The sequence below is a fragment of the Pseudophryne corroboree genome, unplaced genomic scaffold (genome assembly GCF_028390025.1).
Source record: "Pseudophryne corroboree isolate aPseCor3 unplaced genomic scaffold, aPseCor3.hap2 scaffold_160, whole genome shotgun sequence".
NCBI classification, from domain to species: Eukaryota; Metazoa; Chordata; class Amphibia; order Anura; family Myobatrachidae; genus Pseudophryne; species Pseudophryne corroboree.
Window position 1 is genome coordinate 512341 of NW_026968233.1, and position 25002 is coordinate 537342.

The following is a 25002-nucleotide window of genomic DNA, read 5'->3' on the forward strand; positions in this document are numbered from 1 at the left end:
CGCATTTATTGATCCAAGCGTGCATTTTTATCAAAGCGTGATAAAATTGACACATAACAGCAGCGTTCAATCAGCGTTAATTTATCTTCAGCTGATATCGATTGTGAATTGACGTTTCTTCTCTTCTTGTCACCTACAGTTAATTACAATTGACTACAACCACCAATATATTCTGCTGCACTATATCTATATATGCAAAGCTAATTCTGCTGGGTAATGCAAATTGAAACATTATTGCATAGTATGTGATTTTGAAGTACTTTTTTAAAGTTTTGAATGATATAGACCCAGTTTAATCTTTGTGGAATGCCTGGTTGTTGTTTTTAAGGTAATTTATTGCCTGGCATTTGAGGGGGTGGGGTGTGGTTACAGATTTCAATTATTGGTTTCACTTGTAATAGTCTTCTACTTAAGTCCAATGGTGTAGGCTGTGCAAAGCCGTTTGGCTGTGCATTTATTGATCTAAGCGTGCATTTTTATCAAAGCGTGATAAAATTGACACATAACAGCAGCGTTCAATCAGCGTTAATTTATCTTCAGCTGATATCGATTGTGAATTGACGTTTCTTCTCTTCTTGTCACCTACAGGTAATTACAATTGACTACAACCACCAATATATTCTGCTGCACTATATCTATATATGCAAAGCTAATTCTGCTGGGTTATGCAAATTGAAACATTATTGCATAGTATGTGATTTTGAAGTACTTTTTTAAAGTTTTGAATGATATAGACCCAGTTTAATCTTTGTGGAATGCCTGGTTGTTGTTTTTAAGGTAATTTATTGCCTGGCATTTGAGGGGGTGGGGTGTGGTTACAGATTTCAATTATTGGTTTCACTTGTAATAGTCTTCTACTTAAGTCCAATGGTGTAGGCTGTGCAAAGCCGTTTGGCTGTGCATTTATTGATCTAAGCGTGCATTTTTATCAAAGCGTGATAAAATTGACACATAACAGCAGTGTTCAATCAGCATTAATTTATCTTCAACTGATATCAATTGTGAATTGACGTTTCTTCTCTTCTTGTCACCTACAGGTAATTACAATTGACTACAACCACCAATATATTCTGCTGCACTATATCTATATATGCAAAGCTAATTCTGCTGGGTAATGCAAATTGAAACATTATTGCATAGTATGTGATTTTGAAGTACTTTTTTAAAGTTTTGAATGATATAGACCCAGTTTAATCTTTGTGGAATGCCTGGTTGTTGTTTTTAAGGTAATTTATTGCCTGGCATTTGAGGGGGTGGGGTGTGGTTACAGATTTCAATTATTGGTTTCACTTGTAATAGTCTTCTACTTAAGTCCAATGGTGTAGGCTGTGCAAAGCCATTTGGCTGTGCATTTATTGATCTAAGCATGCATTTTTATCAAAGCGTGATAAAATTGACACAACAGCAGTGTTCAATCAGCATTAATTTATCTTCAGCTGATATCGATTGTGAATTGACGTTTCTTCTCTTCTTGTCACCTCCAGGTAATTACAATTGACTACAACCACCAATATATTCTGCTGCACTATATCTATATATGCAAAGCTAATTCTGCTGGGTAATGCAAATTGAAACATTATTGCATAGTATGTGATTTTGAAGTACTTTTTTAAAGTTTTGAATGATATAGACCCAGTTTAATCTTTGTGGAATGCCTGGTTGTTGTTTTTAAGGTAATTTATTGCCTGGCATTTGAGGGGGTGGGGTGGGGTGTGGTTACAGATTTCAATTATTGGTTTCACTTGTAATAGTCTTCTACTTAAGTCCAATGGTGTAGGCTGTGCAAAGCCATTTGGCTGTGCATTTATTGATCTAAGCGTGCATTTTTATCAAAGCGTGATAAAATTGACACATAACAGCAGTGTTCAATCAGCGTTCAATTGAAGTGAAAAAGAAGGAAAACAGAAGCACACCAATCTAACAAAACAAAGAAAACTGAAGAACTAATAACAAATGTGAGTCACTTACTCCTCAGATCACTCACCTCCTGATTGTTGCATCTGATTACATAGCACAGAACTACCTTACTTGGACATTTCATAAACCATCCATTTCACCTACAAATGCCTGTATCTGTATTATTGTAATTTTGTTTTTTAAGCACAGCTGCACCAATGCAATTTTACCTGCAAACACTTAAAACATCTAACATAATTACTAGAGATGAGCGCCGGAAATTTTTCGGGTTTTGTGTTTTGGTTTTGGGTTCGGTTCCGCGGCCGTGTTTTGGGTTCGACCGCGTTTTTGCAAAACCTCACCGAATTTTTTTTGTCGGATTCGGGTGTGTTTTGGATTCGGGTGTTTTTTTAAAAAAACCCTAAAAAACAGCTTAAATCATAGAATTTGGGGGTAATTTTGATCCCAAAGTATTATTAACCTCAAAAAACATAATTTACACTCATTTTCAGCCTATTCAGAACACATCACACCTCACAATATTATTTTTAGTCCTAAAATTTGCACCGAGGTCGCTGTGTGAGTAAGATAAGCGACCCTAGTGGCCGACACAAACACCGGGCCCATCTAGGAGTGGCACTGCAGTGTCACGCAGGATGGCCCTTCCAAAAAACCCTCCCCAAACAGCACATGACGCAAAGAAAAAAAGAGGCGCAATGAGGTAGCTGACTGTGTGAGTAAGATTAGCGACCCTAGTGGCCGACACAAACACCGGGCACATCTAGGAGTGGCACTGCAGTGTCACGCAGGATGTCCCTTCCAAAAAACCCTCCCCAAACAGCACATGACGCAAAGAAAAAAAGAGGCGCAATGAGGTAGCTGTGTGAGTAAGATTAGCGACCCTAGTGGCCGACACAAACACCGGGCCCATCTAGGAGTGGCACTGCAGTGTCACGCAGGATGTCCCTTCCAAAAAACCCTCCCCAATCAGCACATGATGCAAAGAAAAAGAAAAGAAAAAAGAGGTGCAAGATGGAATTATCCTTGGGCCCTCCCACCCACCCTTATGTTGTATAAACAAAACAGGACATGCACACTTTAACCAACCCATCATTTCAGTGACAGGGTCTGCCACACGACTGTGACTGATATGACGGGTTGGTTTGGACCCCCCCCAAAAAAGAAGCAATTAATCTCTCCTTGCACAAACTGGCTCTACAGAGGCAAGATGTCCACCTCATCTTCACCCTCCGATATATCACCGTGTACATCCCCCTCCTCACAGATTATCAATTCGTCCCCACTGGAATCCACCATCTCAGCTCCCTGTGTACTTTGTGGAGGCAATTGCTGCTGGTCAATGTCTCCGCGGAGGAATTGATTATAATTCATTTTAATGAACATCATCTTCTCCACATTTTCTGGATGTAACCTCGTACGCCGATTGCTGACAAGGTGAGCGGCGGCACTAAACACTCTTTCGGAGTACACACTTGTGGGAGGGCAACTTAGGTAGAATAAAGCCAGTTTGTGCAAGGGCCTCCAAATTGCCTCTTTTTCCTGCCAGTATAAGTACGGACTGTGTGACGTGCCTACTTGGATGCGGTCACTCATATAATCCTCCACCATTCTATCAATGTTGAGAGAATCATATGCAGTGACAGTAGACGACATGTCCGTAATCGTTGTCAGGTCCTTCAGTCCGGACCAGATGTCAGCATCAGCAGTCGCTCCAGACTGCCCTGCATCACCGCCAGCGGGTGGGCTCGGAATTCTGAGCCTTTTCCTCGCACCCCCAGTTGCGGGAGAATGTGAAGGAGGAGATGTTGACAGGTCGCGTTCCGCTTGACTTGACAATTTTGTCACCAGCAGGTCTTTCAACCCCAGCAGACCTGTGTCTGCCGGAAAGAGAGATCCAAGGTAGGCTTTAAATCTAGGATCGAGCACGGTGGCCAAAATGTAGTGCTCTGATTTCAACAGATTGACCACCCGTGAATCCTTGTTAAGCGAATTAAGGGCTGCATCCACAAGTCCCACATGCCTAGCGGAATCGCTCCGTGTTAGCTCCTTCTTCAATGCCTCCAGCTTCTTCTGCAAAAGCCTGATGAGGGGAATGACCTGACTCAGGCTGGCAGTGTCTGAACTGACTTCACGTGTGGCAAGTTCAAAGGGCATCAGAACCTTGCACAACGTTGAAATCATTCTCCACTGCACTTGAGACAGGTGCATTCCATCTCCTATATCGTGCTCAATTGTATAGGCTTGAATGGCCTTTTGCTGCTCCTCCAACCTCTGAAGCATATAGAGGGTTGAATTCCACCTCGTTACCACTTCTTGCTTCAGATGATGGCAGGGCAGGTTCAGTAGTTTTTGGTGGTGCTCCAGTCTTCTGTACGTGGTGCCTGTACGCCGAAAGTGTCCCGCAATTTTTCTGGCCACCGACAGCATCTCTTGCACGCCCCTGTCGTTTTTTAAAAAATTCTGCACCACCAAATTCAAGGTATGTGCAAAACATGGGACGTGCTGGAATTTGCCCATATTTAATGCACACACAATATTGCTGGCGTTGTCCGATGCCACAAATCCACAGGAGAGTCCAATTGGGGTAAGCCATTCCGCGATGATCTTCCTCAGTTGCCGTAAGAGGTTTTCAGCTGTGTGCGTATTCTGGAAAGCGGTGATACAAAGCGTAGCCTGCCTAGGAAAGAGTTGGCGTTTGCGAGATGCTGCTACTGGTGCCGCCGCTGCTGTTCTTGCGGCGGGAGTCCATACATCTACCCAGTGGGCTGTCACAGTCATATAGTCCTGACCCTGCCCTGCTCCACTTGTCCACATGTCCGTGGTTAAGTGGACATTGGGTACAACTGCATTTTTTAGGACACTGGTGAGTCTTTTTCTGACGTCCGTGTACATTCTCGGTATCGCCTGCCTAGAGAAGTGGAACCTAGATGGTATTTGGTAACGGGGGCACACTGCCTCAATAAATTGTCTAGTTCCCTGTGAACTAACGGCGGATACCGGACGCACGTCTAACACCAACATAGTTGTCAAGGACTCAGTTATCCGCTTTGCAGTAGGATGACTGCTGTGATATTTCATCTTCCTCGCAAAGGACTGTTGAACAGTCAATTGCTTACTGGAAGTAGTACAAGTGGGCTTACGACTTCCCCTCTGGGATGACCATCGACTCCCAGCGGCAACAACAGCAGCGCCAGCAGCAGTAGGCGTTACACGCAAGGATGCATCGGAGGAATCCCAGGCAGGAGAGGACTCGTCAGACTTGCCAGTGACATGGCCTGCAGGACTATTGGCATTCCTGGGGAAGGAGGAAATTGACACTGAGGGAGTTGGTGGGGTGGTTTGCGTGAGCTTGGTTACAAGAGGAAGGGATTTACTGGTCAGTGGACTGCTTCCGCTGTCACCCAAAGTTTTTGAACTTGTCACTGACTTATTATGAATGCGCTGCAGGTGACGTATAAGGGAGGATGTTCCGAGGTGGTTAACGTCCTTACCCCTACTTATTACAGCTTGACAAAGGGAACACACGGCTTGACACCTGTTGTCCGCATTTCTGGTGAAATACCTCCACACCGAAGAGCTGATTTTTTTGGTATTTTCACCTGGCATGTCAACGGCCATATTCCTCCCACGGACAACAGGTGTCTCCCCGGGTGCCTGACTTAAACAAACCACCTCACCATCAGAATCCTCCTGGTCAATTTCCTCCCCAGCGCCAGCAACACCCATATCCTCCTCATCCTGGTGTACTTCAACACTGACATCTTCAATCTGACTATCAGGAACTGGACTGCGGGTGCACCTTCCAGCACTTGCAGGGGGCATGCAAATAGTGGAAGGCGCATGCTCTTCACGTCCAGTGTTGGGAAGGTCAGGCATCGCAAACGACACAATTGGACTCTCCTTGTGGATTTGGGATTTCAAAGAACGCACAGTTCTTTGCGGTGCTTTTGCCAGCTTGAGTCTTTTCAGTTTTCTAGCGAGAGGCTGAGTGCTTCCATCCTCATGTGAAGCTGAACCACTAGCCATGAACATAGGCCAGGGCCTCAGCCGTTCCTTGCCACTCCGTGTGGTAAATGGCATATTGGCAAGTTTACGCTTCTCCTCCGACAATTTTATTTTAGGTTTTGGAGTCCTTTTTTTTCTGATATTTGGTGTTTTGGATTTGACATGCTCTGTACTATGACATTGGGCATCGGCCTTGGCAGACGACGTTGCTGGCATTTCATCGTCTCGGCCATGACTAGTGGCAGCAGCTTCAGCACGAGGTGGAAGTGGATCTTGATCTTTCCCTAATTTTGGAACCTCAACTTTTTTGTTCTCCATATTTTATAGGCAGAACTAAAAGGCACCTCAGGTAAACAATGGAGATGGATGGATTGGATACTAGTATACAATTATGGACGGACTGCCACGGTTAGGTGGTATAAAAAAACCACGGTTAGGTGGTATATATTATAATAATAATACAATTATGGATGGACGGACTGCCTGCCGACTGCCGACACAGAGGTAGCCACAGCCGTGAACTACCGCACTGTACACTGGTTGATAAAGAGATAGTAGTATACTCGTAACAACTAGTATGACACTATGACGACGGTATAAAGAATGAAAAAAAAACCACGGTTAGGTGGTATATATTATAATAATAATACAATTATGGATGGACGGACTGCCTGCCGACTGCCGACACAGAGGTAGCCACAGCCGTGAACTACCGCACTGTACACTGGTTGATAAAGAGATAGTAGTATACTCGTAACAACTAGTATGACACTATGACGACGGTATAAAGAATGAAAAAAAAACCACGGTTAGGTGGTATATATTATAATAATAATACAATTATGGATGGACGGACTGCCTGCCGACTGCCGACACAGAGGTAGCCACAGCCGTGAACTACCGCACTGTACACTGGTTGATAAAGAGATAGTAGTATACTCGTAACAACTAGTATGACACTATGACGACGGTATAAAGAATGAAAAAAAAACCACGGTTAGGTGGTATATATTATAATAATAATACAATTATGGATGGACGGACTGCCTGCCGACTGCCGACACAGAGGTAGCCACAGCCGTGAACTACCGCACTGTACACTGGTTGATAAAGAGATAGTAGTATACTCGTAACAACTAGTATGACACTATGACGACGGTATAAAGAATGAAAAAAAAACCACGGTTAGGTGGTATATATTATAATAATAATACAATTATGGATGGACGGACTGCCTGCCGACTGCCGACACAGAGGTAGCCACAGCCGTGAACTACCGCACTGTACACTGGTTGATAAAGAGATAGTAGTATACTCGTAACAACTAGTATGACACTATGACGACGGTATAAAGAATGAAAAAAAAACCACGGTTAGGTGGTATATATTATAATAATAATACAATTATGGATGGACGGACTGCCTGCCGACTGCCGACACAGAGGTAGCCACAGCCGTGAACTACCGCACTGTACACTGGTTGATAAAGAGATAGTAGTATACTCGTAACAACTAGTATGACACTATGACGACGGTATAAAGAATGCAAAAAAAACCACAGTTAGGTGGTATATATTATAATAATAATACAATTATGGATGGACGGACTGCCTGCCGACTGCCGACACAGAGGTAGCCACAGCCGTGAACTACCGCACTGTACACTGGTTGATAAAGAGATAGTAGTATACTCGTAACAACTAGTATGACACTATGACGGTATAAAGAATGAAAAAAAAACCACGGTTAGGTGGTATATATTATAATAATAATACAATTATGGATGGACGGACTGCCTGCCGACTGCCGACACAGAGGTAGCCACAGCCGTGAACTACCGCACTGTACACTGGTTGATAAAGAGATAGTAGTATACTCGTAACAATTAGGATGACACTATGACGGTATAAAGAATGAAAAAAAAACCACGGTTAGGTGGTAGGTATATAATAATAAATAATACAATTCTGGTCGGACGGACTGCCTGCCGTGTGCCGACACAGAGGTAGCCACAGCCGTGAACTACCGCACTGTACACTGGTTGATAAAGAGATAGTAGTATACTCGTAACAATTAGGATGACACTATGACGGTATAAAGAATGAAAAAAAAACCACGGTTAGGTGGTAGGTATATAATAATAAATAATACAATTCTGGTCGGACGGACTGCCTGCCGTGTGCCGACACAGAGGTAGCCACAGCCGTGAACTACCGCACTGTACACTGGTTGATAAAGAGATAGTAGTATACTCGTAACAATTAGGATGACACTATGACGGTATAAAGAATGAAAAAAAAACCACGGTTAGGTGGTAGGTATATAATAATAAATAATACAATTCTGGTCGGACGGACTGCCTGCCGTGTGCCGACACAGAGGTAGCCACAGCCGTGAACTACCGCACTGTACACTGGTTGATAAAGAGATAGTAGTATACTCGTAACAATTAGGATGACACTATGTCGGTATAAAGAATGAAAAAAAAACCACGGTTAGGTGGTAGGTATATAATAATAAATAATACAATTCTGGTCGGACGGACTGCCTGCCGTGTGCCGACACAGAGGTAGCCACAGCCGTGAACTACCGCACTGTACACTGGTTGATAAAGAGATAGTAGTATACTCGTAACAATTAGGATGACACTATGACGGTATAAAGAATGAAAAAAAAACCACGGTTAGGTGGTAGGTATATAATAATAAATAATACAATTCTGGTCGGACGGACTGCCTGCCGTGTGCCGACACAGAGGTAGCCACAGCCGTGAACTACCGCACTGTACTGTGTCTGCTGCTAATATAGACTGGTTGATATTTAAAGAGATATTAGTAGTATACAACAATACTATACTGGTGGTCAGGCACTGGTCACCACTCCTGCAGCAAAAGTGTGCACTGTTAATTAATATAATTGTACTCCTGGCTCCTGCTAACAACCTGCAGTGCTCCCCAGTCTCCCCCACAATTAATTATAAGCTTTTAATTTATACATTGATGACTGTGCAGCACACTGGGCTGAGCTGAGTGCACACAGACTGAGTCACACTGTGTGACTGACTGTGCTGTGTATCGTTTTTTTTTTCAGGCAGAGAACGGATATAGCAGAGAGAAGTGAACGGATATATTATATTAAATAAAAGTTAACTAGCAACTGCACTGGTCACTGACTGTGGTAAACTAACTCTGTCTGCGACTCTGCACAATCTCTCTCTATCTAATCTATCTATCTCTATTCTAATGGAGAGGACGCCAGACACGTCCTCTCCCTATCAATCTCAATGCACGAGTGAAAATGGCGGCGACGCGCGGCTCCTTATATAGAATCCGAGTCTCGCGATAGAATCCGAGCCTCGCGAGAATCCGACAGCGTCATGATGACGTTCGGGCGCGCTCGGGTTAACCGAGCAAGGCGGGAAGATCCGAGTCGCTCGGACTCGTGGAAAAAAAAGTGAAGTTCGTGCGGGTTCGGATTCAAAGAAACCGAACCCGCTCATCTCTAATAATTACCATTGCTTCTTAAACCTCTCACAATCCTTTCATTTCTTACACTCCAAATACATTTCTGCACCCACCTTATCTACGCTTTTGACTCATTTCATACTAAATCTACACCCCTTGAGCCTACACTGCTTTTCTCACCTGCATTTCTGCAATTCTTCTGCTCGGATTGCCTTACAGTCTCCTCTCCAACTTCCACTACTTCAACCTATTTACCTACTTAACACTATGTCAAGGTTTTCTTATACTCCCCACATCACTCAGTGTCTACCTAATAATGTATCTTATACACCTTATACACACAGTCACTCTGAAGTTCATTTAATACAATATTTTTAATAACTTTGAGTTTCAATCTGCCTACCTCTGGGTTATGGGTCCAGCATGCTTCCATTGCAGTACTCTGCTGCACATGTAAGTGCAAGAGATCCTGAAGCACTCACTCATCATGGGAAAGTACCAATGTGTTTCTTCATTGGTTGATGGAAGAAACATCTTACAAAAACTCTCCAGATTATTGACTTTTTAAAGTTTTTCTAGGAAACGTTCTTGATGAATGCTTATTAGCCTTTGTCAGTATATACTTTTTGCAAAGTGTCTCTGTGGTGCAATTGGTTAGTGTGTAAGGCTATTAACCAAAAGGTTGGTGGTTCAATCCCACCCAGGAACGTAATTGACCTTGTGATCAGATTTTGGTGATATTTAAGTAGACAAGTCAAAATTTCAAACCCCCTCTTATTGTGTAGGGTACCTGGCCTTCTCTGATGTAATCAGAGTTAGATTTGATTCAGTGATTTTATAAAAAACAGCTAGGAAGCACAATTTAGCAGTGGGTTGCAGAGAAAAAAAATATGCTGGCAAAAAAAATCCAATTGAGTGATTAAACAGCTCTTCATTTTCTGGCTTTATTTTTATGCTAACAAATTTGTTCTCTGAAAAGTGTCCACAAAGCCAAGTCTCTGATTAACACCTTTGTAGGGATGGTTTTTCACCTATTACTAAATTAAACTTGCTTCATTGGAAAGGCAGCAAGATGCATCCTCATTTCAATGTCTACTGAAATAATACAAGTTGACACCAGGAAACATTAACGCCACTGCATCCTTGCTGCTTTCTCATGTGGAAGTCTGTTTAATGCGAAAACAAGGTGATATCTAATTAGCACACAGGTAAGGAATTAAGAAAATCTTTATTTAAGGGTAAAGATGTTTCTCACAAAATCGTTGCCCCAATGCATCATTGAAATTCAAGCTGGAAAGATGATTTTAATATATCACTTGTACATTTTGTATTGCTCTTCTGGTGACAATGTAGTTTGCTTTTGTCAATTACCATTTTAATAATAGGGTAAAGAAAATTAAGTGGAATTTTGAAAGAAAACAATACTGTCAATATACTATTAAAACAAATTAAAATGGTAAAAGTTATTGTACTTTAAGTAAAAATAAAAGAGCCAAAATATCAATCCCAGTTTTGGATTACTTTAATTAACAAACAAAAAAATGCATATAGCAGAGGATAGTTTCAATCTGCCTACCTCTGGGTTATGGGCCCAGCATGCTTCCATTGCTGTACTCTGCTGCACATGTAAGTGCAAGAGATCCTGAAGCACTCACTCATCATGGGAAAGTACCAATGTGTTTCTTCGTTGGTTGATAGAAGAAACATCTTACAAAAACTCTCCAGATTATTGACTTTTTTAAGTTTTTCTAGGAAACGTTTTAGATGAATGCTTATTAGCATTTGTCAGTATGTACTTTTGCAAAGTGTCTCTGTGGCGCAATTGGTTAGTGTGTAAGGCTATTAACCAAAAGGTTGGTGGTTCAATCCCACCCAGGAATGTAATTGACCTTGTGATCAGATTTTGGTGATATTTAAGTAGACAAGTCAAAATTTCAAACCCCCTCTTATTGTGTAGGGTACCTGGCCTTCTCTGATGTAATCAGAGTTAGATTTGATTCAGTGATTTTATAAAAAACAGCTAGGAAGCACAATTTAGCAGTGGGTTGCAGATAAAAAAAATATGCTGGCAAAAAAATACAATTGAGTGATTAAACAGCTCTTCATTTTCTGGCTTTATTTTTATGCTAACAAATTTGTTCTCTGAAAAGTGTCCACAAAGCCAAGTCTCTGATTAACACCTTTGTAGGGATGGTTTTTCACCTATTACTAAATTAAACTTGCTTCATTGGAAAGGCAGCAAGATGCATCCTCATTTCAATGTCTACTGAAATAATACAGGTTGACACCAGGAAACATTAACGCCACTGCATCCTTGCTGCTTTCTCATGTGGAAGTCTGTTTAATGTGAAAACAAGGTGATATCTAATTAGCACACAGGTAAGGAATTAAGAAAATCTTTATTTAAGGGTGAAGATGTTTCTCACAAAATCGTTGCCCCAATGCATCATTGAAATTCAAGCTGGAAAGATGATTTTAATATATCACTTGTACATTTTGTATTGCTCTTCTGGTGACAATGTAGTTTGTTTTTGTCAATTACCATTTTAATAATAGGGTAAAGAAAATTAAGTGGATTTTTTAAAGAAAACAATACTGTCAATATACTATCAAAACAAATTAAAATGGTAAAAGTTATTGTACTTTAAGTAAAAATAAAAGAGCCAAAATATCAATCCCAGTTTTGGATTACTTTAATTAACAAAAAAAATGCATATAGCAAAGGATAGTTTCAATCTGCCTACCTCTGGGTTATGGGCCCAGCATGCTTCCATTGCAGTACTCTGCTGCATATGTAAGTGCAAGAGATCCTGAAGCACTCACTCATCATGGGAAAGTACCAATGTGTTTCTTCATTGGTTGATGGAAGAAACATCTTACAAAAACTCTCCAGGTTATTGACTTTTTAAAGTTTTTCTAGGAAACGTTCTTGATGAATGCTTATTAGCCTTTGTCAGTATATACTTTTTGCAAAGTGTCTCTGTGGTGCAATTGGTTAGTGTGTAAGGCTATTAACCAAAAGGTTGGTGGTTCAATCCCAGCCAGGAACGTAATTGACCTTGTGATCAGATTTTGGTGATATTTAAGTAGACAAGTCAAAATTTCAAACCCCCTCTTATTGTGTAGGGTACCTGGCCTTCTCTGATGTAATCAGAGTTAGATTTGATTCAGTGATTTTATAAAAAACAGCTAGGAAGCACAATTTAGCAGTGGGTTGCAGAGAAAAAAAATATGCTGGCAAAAAAAATCCAATTGAGTGATTAAACAGCTCTTCATTTTCTGGCTTTATTTTTATGCTAACAAATTTGTTCTCTGAAAAGTGTCCACAAAGCCAAGTCTCTGATTAACACCTTTGTAGGGATGGTTTTTCACCTATTACTAAATTAAACTTGCTTCATTGGAAAGGCAGCAAGATGCATCCTCATTTCAATGTCTACTGAAATAATACAAGTTGACACCAGGAAACATTAACGCCACTGCATCCTTGCTGCTTTCTCATGTGGAAGTCTGTTTAATGCGAAAACAAGGTGATATCTAATTAGCACACAGGTAAGGAATTAAGAAAATCTTTATTTAAGGGTAAAGATGTTTCTCACAAAATCGTTGCCCCAATGCATCATTGAAATTCAAGCTGGAAAGATGATTTTAATATATCACTTGTACATTTTGTATTGCTCTTCTGGTGGCAATGTAGTTTGCTTTTGTCAATTACCATTTTAATAATAGGGTAAAGAAAATTAAGTGGATTTTTGAAAGAAAACAATACTGTCAATATACTATTAAAACAAATTAAAATGGTAAAAGTTATTGTACTTTAAGTAAAAATAAAAGAGCCAAAATATCAATCCCAGTTTTGGATTACTTTAATTAAAAAAAAAATGCATACAGCAGAGGATAGTTTCAATCTGCCTACCTCTGGGTTATGAGCCCAGCATGCTTCCATTGCTGTATACGGCTGGATAGACGTCGGCTGGCAGTGCTTTCATAGAAGTGCTGACATAAAAGTGTTATTATAAAAATAGCGTTATACCTGCGTTAAACCGAAGAAAACCAGAAGGAAAACATCAACACACCAACACTACCACAAAAGGACTGCCTTAATGCTCAAAAGTATGTAATTCATCTTATGCATATCATCCGTTTTTACAAAACCTAGGAAAAGGCATCCCCAATCTGCTCACTACAGTTCTCTCTTATGCAAACTTATGTATGTTTCTTTATGTAATGATTTCTTGAAAATGTCATTGCATGTGTGGGGAAGTTGCTCAGTGAAACAGTTTAGTATTGCATACTAACTGGTGATTACCTCTTTTGAACATTAACCCATTGTGGTCAGGTGTACTATGTCTTTATATTTAGTAAGGTATAGTCGTGGTGTAAAGGACAGAGTATGATTACTGATTAGTAAAAGAAAACAAATACTGAGCAACATCCCCAAACAGGTAATTTCAACTTTAAACTTGTCATTTATTTTGTACGCTCTGGACATGGCTACTACTAACAAATGCACAGAAACATTTTTTAAAGCTATGTCTGCAAATGCTAGGAGCTTAGGAGACAAAATTCCAGAGCTAATTGCGATAATGACAAGGGATAACCTGGATTTTGTGGCTATTACAGAGTCTTGGTGCAATGAGAATCATGACTGGGACTTAACTATACCAGGATACAATTTATTTAGGAAAGATAGAATAGGAAGAATAGGAGGAGGGGTAGCAATGTATGTGAAAAAAAGCATAAATGCCACTTTAATACAAAATATTGAAGCCAAAACTGAGGCCCTTTGGGTCACCATAGAAACTGGGAAGAATGACATTATTCGCATTGGGGTGATCTATAGATCACCAGGCCAGGGGCAGGATTTGGACAGGAACCTATTGTTGGACATCTCTAAAATGGCTTTTAAGGGAGAAGTCATAATCATGGGAGACTTTAATTTACCTGATGTAAATTGGGAGGGGTCTTTTGCAAGTTCAGCTACAAGTGGCAAATTTCTACATTCCTTACAGGGAGCATCTCTCAAGCAATTGGTGAGGGAGCCCACTCGCAAAGACTCAATATTAGATCTAATTCTTACAAATGGTGATAGAATATCTGATATATATGTGGGTGAGCACCTGGGATCCAGTGATCATCAAGCAGTATGGTTTAGTATAAAGACAGGATCCAACTCCTCTCACACAAAAACAAAGGTGTTGGATTTTAGAAATGCAGACTTTGCAAAAATGGGGAGATGTTTAAGTGATTCATTGGCAGACTGGAGGAACTTGGAAGGGGTGCAGGAGAGGTGGAAAAAAATTAAAAGTGCATTACTAAGTGTAACAGACCTTTGTATCAAAATGGTTAGGAAAAGCACCAGGAAAAGGAAGCCAGTGTGGTTCACAAAAGTAGTATCAACTAGTGTGAAAGCAAAAAAGATGGCTTTTAGGAAATACAAACAGACTCAAAATAATAACGACAAAGAGAAGTATCTGGACAGACGGAAGGATGCTAAGAAAGTGATCAGACGTGCAAAGGCAGAAGCTGAGGAGAAAATGGCCCAGTCAGTAGATAAAGGGGGCAAAACTTTTTTTAAGTATATAAGTGAAAGGAGAAAATCAAATGGAGGAATAATAAGACTTAAGACAGAGAGTGGGCATTTGGTGGAGGGAGACAAGGCAATAGCAGATCACCTAAATAATTATTTTTGCTCAGTATTTACTACAGAAGAAGGGATGGGGCCACAGTTAAATTGCAAGGACATTCATAAAAATAAGGTAGATGAAAATACATTTACAGAGGAGAAGGTCCTAACAGAACTTTCAAAACTAAAAGTGGATAAATCAATGGGACCAGATGGAATACACCCAAGGATACTCAAAGAGCTAAAAGATGTCCTGGTTACACCTTTAAAAGAATTATTTAACCAGTCACTAAATACAGGTGATATTCCAGAGGACTGGAAAAGAGCAAATGTAGTTCCACTGCACAAAAGTGGAAGCAAGGAAGAAGCAAGTAACTACAGACCAGTAAGCCTTACATCAGTAGTAGGGAAAGTAATGGAAAAACTATTAAAAGAAAGAGTAGTGGAATATCTTAAATCAAACAACTTACAGGATCCAAAACAGCATGGATTTACTGGTGGGAGATCATGCCAAACAAATCTTATTGACTTTTTTTGACTCTGTGATGAAAATAATAGATCAAGGGGGAGCTGTAGATGTAGCATATCTCGACTTTAGTAAGGCATTTGACACTGTCCCACATCACAGACTGCTAAATAAACTTGAAAGCCTGGGGGTGGATTATAAATTAGTGAAATGGATAAGAACCTGGTTGCAGGATAGGAAACAGACAGTTGTAGTTAATGGAGTGCAATCTATGGAGGGAAATGTTACCAGTGGAGTACCCCTGGGATCTGTACTTGGTCCAGTTCTCTTTAATATCTTTGTTGGTGACATTGCAGATGGTATTGAAGGGAAGATATGCCTTTTTGCAGATGATACAAAGATATGCAACAGGGTACACACACCGGGAGCGGTCAAACAAATGATTGATGACCTAGGTAGGCTTGAGAAATGGTCAAGAACGTGGCAACTACAGTTTAATGCTAAAAAATGCAAAATCATGCACTTGGGTCTCAAAAACCCAAAGGCTAAGTATAGTATCAAGGGTACTATAATGGAAACTACTGAGGAGGAAAGAGATTTAGGAGTCACTATTTCAAGTGACTTGAAGGCAGGAAAGCAATGCAACAAAGCAATGAGAAAGGCAAGTCAGATGCTTGGTTGCATAGGGAGAGGAATCAGTAGCAGGAAAAAAGAAGTGATAATGCCACTGTATCGGTCATTGGTAAGGCCCCATCTGGAATACTGTGTCCAGTTCTGGAGACCCTATCTCCAGAAGGATATAAATACATTAGAGAGTGTACAAAGAAGGGCAACTAAAATGGTGCATGGCCTACATCACAAAACTTACCCGGAAAGGCTAAAAGATCTTAACATGTATAGTTTGGAGGAGAGAAGGGAAAGGGGAGACATGATAGAAACTTTCAAATATATAAAGGGTCTTAACAAAGTTCAGGAGGGAAACATTCTTCAAAGGAAAAGAAGCATTAGAACTCGAGGGCATACATTGAGACTGGAGGGGGGGAGGTTCAGGGGAAATTTAAGGAAAAATTACTTCACAGAAAGGGTAGTGGATAAGTGGAATAGCCTCCCATCAGAGGTGGTAGAGGCTAAGACTGTAGGGCAATTTAAACATGCTTGGGACAGAATATCCTTACAAAGAATCAAGGTTAAAAAAAGGGTTGAGATTGCCTAAAGGATAAAATAAAAAAGGGGCAGACTAGATGGGCCAAGTGGTTCTTATCTGCCGTCAAATTCTATGTTTCTATGTTTACTCTGCTGCACATGTAAGTGCAAGAGATCCTGAAGCACTCACTCATCATGGGAAAGTACCAATGTGTTTCTTCGTTGGTTGATGGAAGAAACATCTTACAAAAACTCTCCAGATTATTGACTTTTTAAAGTTTTTCTAGGAAACGTTTTAGATGAATGCTTATTAGCCTTTGTCAGTATGCACTTTCGCAAAGTGTCTCTGTGGCGCAATCAGTTAGTGTGTACGGCTATTAACTAAAAGGTTGGTGGTTCAATCCCACCCAGGGATGTAATTGACCTTGTTATCAGATTTTGGTGATCTTTAAGTAGACAAGTCAAAATTTCAAACCCCCTCTTATGGTGTAGGGAACCTGGCCTTCTCTGATGTAATCAGAGTTAGATTTGATTCATTGATTTTATAAAAACAGCTAGGAAGCACAATTTAGCAGTGGTTTGCAGAGAAAAAAAATATGCTGGCAGAAAAATCCAATTGAGTGATTAAACAGCTCTTCATTTTCTGGCTTTATTTTTATGCTAACAAATTTGTTCTCTGAAAAGTGTCCACAAAGCCAAGTCTCTGATTAACACCTTTGTAAGGATGGTTTTTCACCTATTACTAAATTAAACTTGCTTCATTGGAAAGGCAGCAAGATGCATCCTCATTTCAATGTCTACTGAAATAATACAAGTTGACACCAGGAAACATTAACGCCACTGCATCCTTGCTGCTTTCTCATGTGGAAGTCTGTTTAATGTGAAAACAAGGTGATATCTAATTAGCACACAGGTAAGGAATTACGAAAATCTTTATTTAAGGGTGAAGATGTTTCTCACAAAATTGTTGCCCCAATGGATCATTGAAATTCAAGCTGGAAAGATGATTTTAATATATCACTTGTACATTTTGTATTTCTCTTCTGGTGACAATGTAGTTTTTTTTGTCAATTACCATTTTAATAATAGGGTAAAGAAAATTAAGTGGATTTTTGAAAGAAAACTATACTGTCAATATACTATTAAAACAAATTAAAATGGTAAAAGTTATTGTACTTTAAGTAAAAATAAAAGAGTAAAAATATCAATCCCAGTTTTGATTACTTAAATTAACAAAAAAAAATGCATATAGCAAAGGATAGTTTCAATCTGCCTACCTCTGGGTTATGGGTCCAGCATGCTTCCATTGCAGTACTCTGTTGCACATGTAAGTGCAAGAGATCCTGAAGCACTCACTCATCATGGGAAAGTACCAATGTGTTTATTCGTTGGTTGATGGAAGAAACATCTTACAAAAACTCTCCAGATTATTGATTTTTTAATGTTTTTCTAGGAAACGTTCTAGATGTATGCTTATTAGCCTTTGTCAGTATGTACTTTTTGCAAAGTGTCTCTGTGGCGCAATCGGTTAGTGTGTTCGGCTATTAACCAAAAGGTTGGTGGTTCAATCCCACCCAGGGACGTAATTGACCTTGTGATCAGATTTTGGTGATATTTAAGTAGACAAGTCAAAATTTCAAACCCCCTCTTATTGTGTAGGGTACCTGGCCTTCTCTGATGTAATCAGAGTTAGATTTGATTCAGTGATTTTATAAAAAACAGCTAGGAAGCACAATTTAGCAGTGGGTTGCAGAGAAAAAAAATATGCTGGCAGAAAAATCCAATTGAGTGATTAAACAGCTCTTCATTTTCTGGCTTTATTTTTATGCTAACAAATTTGTTCTCTGAAAAGTGTCCACAAAGCCAAGTCTCTGATTAACACCTTTGTAAGGATGGTTTTTCACCTATTACTAAATTAAACTTGCTTCATTGGAAAGGCAGCAAGATGCATCCTCATTTCAATGTCTACTGAAATAATACAAGTTGACACCAGGAAACTTTAACGCCACTGCATCCTTGCTGCTTTCTCATGTGGAAGTCTGTTTAATGTGAAAACAAGGTGATATCTAATTAGCACACAGGTAAGGAATTAAGAAAATCTTTATTTAAGGGTGAAGATGTTTCTCACAAAATTGTTGACCCAATGCATCATTGAAATTCAAGCTGGAAAGATGAATTTAATATATCACTTGTACATTTTGTATTGCTCTTCTGGTGACAATGTAGTTTGTTTTTGTCAATTACCATTTTAATAATAGGGTAAAGAAAATTAAGTGGATTTTTGAAAGAAAACAATACTGTCAATATACTATTAAAACAAATTAAAATGGTAAAAGTTATTGTACTTTAAGTAAAAAAAAAAGAGACAAAATATCAATCCCAGTTTTGGATTACTTTAATTAACAAAAAAAAATGCATATAGCAGAGGATAGTTTCAATCTGCCTACCTCTGGGTTATGGGCCCAGCATGCTTCCATTGCAGTACTCTGCTGCACATGTAAGTGCAAGAGATCCTGAAGCACTCACTCATCATGGGAAAGTACCAATGTGTTTCTTCGTTGGTTGATGGAAGAAACATCTTACAAAAACTCTCCAGATTATTGACTTTTTAAAGTTTTGCTAGGAAACGTTTTAGATGAATGCTTATTAGCCTTTGTCAGTATGTACTTTTGCAAAGTGTCTCTGTGGCGCAATCAGTTAGTGTGTACGGCTATTAACCAAAAGGTTGGTGGTTCAATCCCACCCAGGGACGTAATTGACCTTGTTATCAGATTTTGGTGATCTTTAAGTAGACAAGTCAAATTTCATACCCCCTGTTATGGTGTAGGGTACCTGGCCTTCTCTGATGTAATCAGAGTTAGATTTGATTCAGTGATTTTATAAAAACATCTAGGAAGCAAAATTTAGCAGTGGGTTGCAGAGAAAAAGAAATATGCTGGCAAAAAAATCAAATTGCGTGATTAAACAGCTCTTAATTTTCTTGCTTTATTTTTATGCTAACAAATTTGTTCTCTGAAAAGTGTCCACAAAGCCAAGTCTCTGATTAACACCTTTGTAGGGATGGTTTTTCACCTATTACTAAATTAAACTTGCTTCATTGGAAAGGCAGCAAGATGCATCCTCATTTCAATGTCTACTGAAATAATACAGGTTGACACCAGGAAACATTAACGCCACTGCATCCTTGCTGCTTTCTCATGTGAAAGTCTGTTTAATGTGAAAACAAGGTGATATCTAATTAGCACACAGGTAAGGAATTACGAAAATCTTTATTTAAGGGTGAAGATGTTTCTCACAAAATTGTTGCCCCAATGCATCATTGAAATTCAAGCTGGAAAGATGATTTTAATATATCACTTGTACATTTTGTATTGCTCTTCTGGTGACAATGTAGTTTTTTTTTGTCAATTACCATTTTAATAACAGGGTAAAGAAAATTAAGTGGATTTTTGAAAGAAAACAATACTGTCAATATACTATTAAAACAAATTAAAATGGTAAAAGTTATTGTACTTTAAGTAAAAATAAAAGAGCAAAAATATCAATCCCAGTTTTGATTACTTAAATTAACAAAAAAAATGCATATAGCAAAGGATAGTTTCAATCTGCCTACCTCTGGGTTATGGGTCCAGCATGCTTCCATTGCAGTACTCTGCTGCACATGTAAGTGCAAGAGATCCTGAAGCACTCACTCATCATGGGAAAGTACCAATGTGTTTATTCGTTGGTTGATGGAAGAAGCATCTTACAAAAACTCTCCAGATTATTGATTTTTTAATGTTTTTCTAGGAAACGTTCTAGATGTATGCTTATTAGCCTTTGTCAGTATGCACTTTTTGCAAAGTGTCTCTGTGGCGCAATCGGTTAGTGTGTTCGGCTATTAATCAAAAGGTTGGTGGTTCAATCCCACCCAGGGATGTAATTAAACTTGTGATCAGATTTTGGTGATATTTAAGTAGACAAGTCAAAATTTCAAACCCCCTCTTATGGTGTAGGGTACATGGCCTTCTCTGATGTAATCAGAGTTAGATTTGATTCAGTGATTTTATAAAAAACAGCTAGGAAGCACAATTTAGCAGTGGGTTGCAGAGAAAAAAAATATGCTGGCAGAAAAATCCAATCGAGTGATTAAACAGCTCTTCATTTTCTGGCTTTATTTTTATGCTAACAAATTTGTTCTCTGAAAAGTGTCCACAAAGCCAAGTCTCTGATTAACACCTTTGTAGGGATGGTTTTTCACCTATTACTAAATTAAACTTGCTTCATTGGAAAGGCAGCAAGATGTATCCTCATTTCAATGTCTACTGAAATAATACAGGTTGACACCAGGAAACATTAACGCCACTGCATCCTTGCTGCTTTCTCATGTGGAAGTCTGTTTAATGTGAAAACAAGGTGATATCTAATTAGCACACAGGTAAGGAATTAAGAAAATCTTTATTTAAGGGTGAAGATGTTTCTCACAAAATTGTTGACCCAATGCATCATTGAAATTCAAGCTGGAAAGATGATTTTAATATATCACTTGTACATTTTGTATTGCTCTTCTGGTGACAATGTAGGTTGTTTTTGTCAATTACCATTTTAATAATAGGGTAAAGAAAATGAAGTGGATTTTTGAAAGAAAACAATACTGTCAATATACTATTAAAACAAATTAAAATGGTAAAAGTTATTGTACTTTAAGTAAAAATAAAAGAGACAAAATATCAATCCCAGTTTTGGATTACTTTAATTAACAAAAAAAAATGCATATAGCAGAGGATAGTTTCAATCTGCCTGCCTCTGTGTTATGGGCCCAGCATGCTTCCATTGCAGTACTCTGCTGCACATGTGAGTGCAAGAGATCCTGAAGCACTCACTCATCATGGGAAAGTACCAATGTGTTTCTTCGTTGGTTGATGGAAGAAACATCTTACAAAAACTCTCCAGATTATTGACTTTTTAAAGTTTTTCTAGGAAACATTTTAGATGAATGCTTATTAGCCTTTGTCAGTATGGACTTTTGCAAAGTGTCTCTGTGGCGCAATCAGTTAGTATGTACGGCTATTAACCATAAGGTTGGTGGTTCAATCCCACCCAGGGACCTAATTTCCCTTGTTATCAGATTTTGGTGATCTTTAAGTAGACAAGTCAAAATTTCAAACCCCCTGTTACGGTGTAGGGTACCTGGCCTTCTCTGATGTAATCAGAGTTAGATTTGATTCAGTGATTTTATAAAAACAGCTAGGAAGCACAATTTAGCAGTGGGTTGCAGAGAAAAAAAATATGCTGGCAGAAAAATCCAATTGAGTGATTTAACAGCTCTTCATTTTCTGGCTTTATTTTTATGCTAACAAATTTGTTCTCTGAAAAGTGTCCACAAAGCCAAGTCTCTGATTAACACCTTTGTAAGGATGGTTTTTCACCTATTACTAATTTAAACTTGCTTCATTGGAAAGGCAGCAAGATGCATCCTCATTTCAATGTCTACTGAAATAATACAAGTTGACACCAGGAAACATTAACGCCACTGCATCCTTGCTGCTTTCTCATGTGGAAGTCTGTTTAATATGAAAACAAGGTGATATCTAATTAGCACACAGGTAAGGAATTAAGAAAATCTTTATTTAAGGGTGAAGATGTTTCTCACAAAATCGTTGCCCCAATGCATCATTGAAATTCAAGCTGGAAATATGATTTTAATATATCACTTGTACATTTTGTATTGCTCTTCTGGTGACAATGTAGTTTGTTTTTGTCAATTACCATTTTAATAATAGGGTAAAGAAAATGAAGTGGATTTTTGAAAGAAAACAATACTGTCAATATACTATTAAAACAAATTAAAATGGTAAAAGTTGTTGTACTTCAAGTAAAAATAAAAGAGCCAAAATATCAATCCCAGTTTTGGATTACTTTAATTAACAAAAAAAAATGCATATAGCAGAGGATAGTTTCAATCTGCCTACCTCTGGGTTATGGGCCCAGCATGCTTCCATTGCTGTACTCTGCTGCACATGTAAGTGCAAGAGATCCTGAAGCACTCACTCATCATGGGAAAGTACCAATGTGTTTCTTCGTTGGTTGATGGAAGAAACATCTTACAAAAACTCTCCAGATTATTGACTTTTTAAAGTTTTGCTAGGAAACGTTTTAGATGAATGCTTATTAGCCTTTGTCAGTATGTACATTTGCAAAGTGTCTCTGTGGCGCAATCAGTTAGTATGTACGGCTATTAACCAAAAGGTTGGTGGTTCAATCCCACCCAGGGACCTAATTGACCTTGTTATCAGATTTTGGTGATCTTTAAGTAGACAAGTCAAAATTTCAAACCCCCTGTTATGGTGTAGGGTACCTGGCCTTCTCTGATGTAATCAGAGTTAGATTTGATTCAGTGATTTTATAAAAACAGCTAGGAAGCACAATTTAGCAGTGGGTTGCAGAGAAAAAAAAAATGCTGGCAGAAAAATCCAATTGAGTGATTAAACAGCTCTTTATTTTCTGGCTTTATTTTTATGCTAACAAATTTGTTCTCTGAAAAGTGTCCACAAAGCCAAGTCTCTGATTAACACCTTTGTAAGGATGGTTTTTCACCTATTACTAATTTAAACTTGCTTCATTGGAAAGGCAGCAAGATGCATCCTTATTTCAATGTCTACTGAAATAATACAGGTTGACACCAGGAAACATTAACGCCACTGCATCCTTGCTGCTTTCTCATGTGGAAGTCTGTTTAATGTGAAAACAAGGTGATATCTAATTAGCACACAGGTAAGGAATTAAGAAAATCTTTATTTAAGGGTGAAGATGTTTCTCACAAAATCGTTGCCCCAATGCATCATTGAAATTCAAGCTGGAAAGATGATTTTAATATATCACTTGTACATTTTGTATTGCTCTTCTGGTGACAATGTAGTTTGTTTTTGTCAATTACCATTTTAATAATAGGGTAAAGAAAATTAAGTGGATTTTTGAAAGAAAACAATACTGTCAATATACTATTAAAACAAATTAAAATGGTAAAAGTTATTGTACTTTAAGTAAAAATAAAAGAGCCAAAATATCAATCCCAGTTTTGGATTACTTTAATTAACAAACAAAACAATGCATATAGCAGAGGATAGTTTCAATCTGCCTACCTCTGGGTTATGGGCCCAGCATACTTCCATTGCTGTACTCTGCTGCACATGTAAGTGCAAGAGATCCTGAAGCACTCAATCATCATGGGAAAGTACCAATGTGTTTCTTCGTTGGTTGATAGAAGAAACATCTTACAAAAACTCTCCAGATTATTGACTTTTTTAAGTTTTTCTAGGAAACGTTTTAGATGAATGCTTATTAGCATTTGTCAGTATGTACTTTTGCAAAGTGTCTCTGTGGCGCAATCAGTTAGTGTGTACGGCTATTAACCAAAAGGTTGGTGGTTCAATCCCACCCAGGGACGTAATTGACCTTGTTATCAGATTTTGGTGATCTTTAAGTAGACAAGTCAAATTTCATACCCTCTGTTATGGTGTAGGGTACCTGGCCTTCTCTGATGTAATCAGAGTTAGATTTGATTCAGTGATTTTATAAAAACATCTAGGAAGCACAATTTAGCAGTGGGTTGCAGAGAAAAAGAAATATGCTGGCAAAAAAATCAAATTGCGTGATTAAACAGCTCTTCATTTTCTGGCTTTATTTTTATGCTAACAAATTTGTTCTCTGAAAAGTGTCCACAAAGCCAAGTCTCTGATTAACACCTTTGTAGGGATGGTTTTTCACTTATTACTAAATTAAACTTGCTTCATTGGAAAGGCAGCAAGATGTATCCTCATTTCAATGTCTACTGAAATAATACAGGTTGACACCAGGAAACATTAACGCCACTGCATCCTTGCTGCTTTCTCATGTGGAAGTCTGTTTAATGTGAAAACAAGGTGATATCTAATTAGCACACAGGTAAGGAATTAAGAAAATCTTTATTTAAGGGTGAAGATGTTTCTCACAAAATTGTTGACCCAATGCATCATTGAAATTCAAGCTGGAAAGATGATTTTAATATATCTCTTGTACATTTTGTATTGCTCTTCTGGTGACAATGTAGTTTGTTTTTGTCAATTACCATTTTAATAATAGGGTAAAGAAAATGAAGTGGATTTTTGAAAGAAAACAATACTGTCAATATACTATTAAAACAAATTAAAATGGTAAAAGTTATTGTACTTTAAGTAAAAATAAAAGAGCCAAAATATCAATCCCAGTTTTGGATTACTTTAATTAACAAACAAAAAAATGCATATAGCAGAGGATAGTTTCAATCTGCCTACCTCTGGGTTATGGGTCCAGCATGCTTCCATTGCTGTACTCTGCTGCACATGTAAGTGCAAGAGATCCTGAAGCACTCACTCATCATGGGAAAG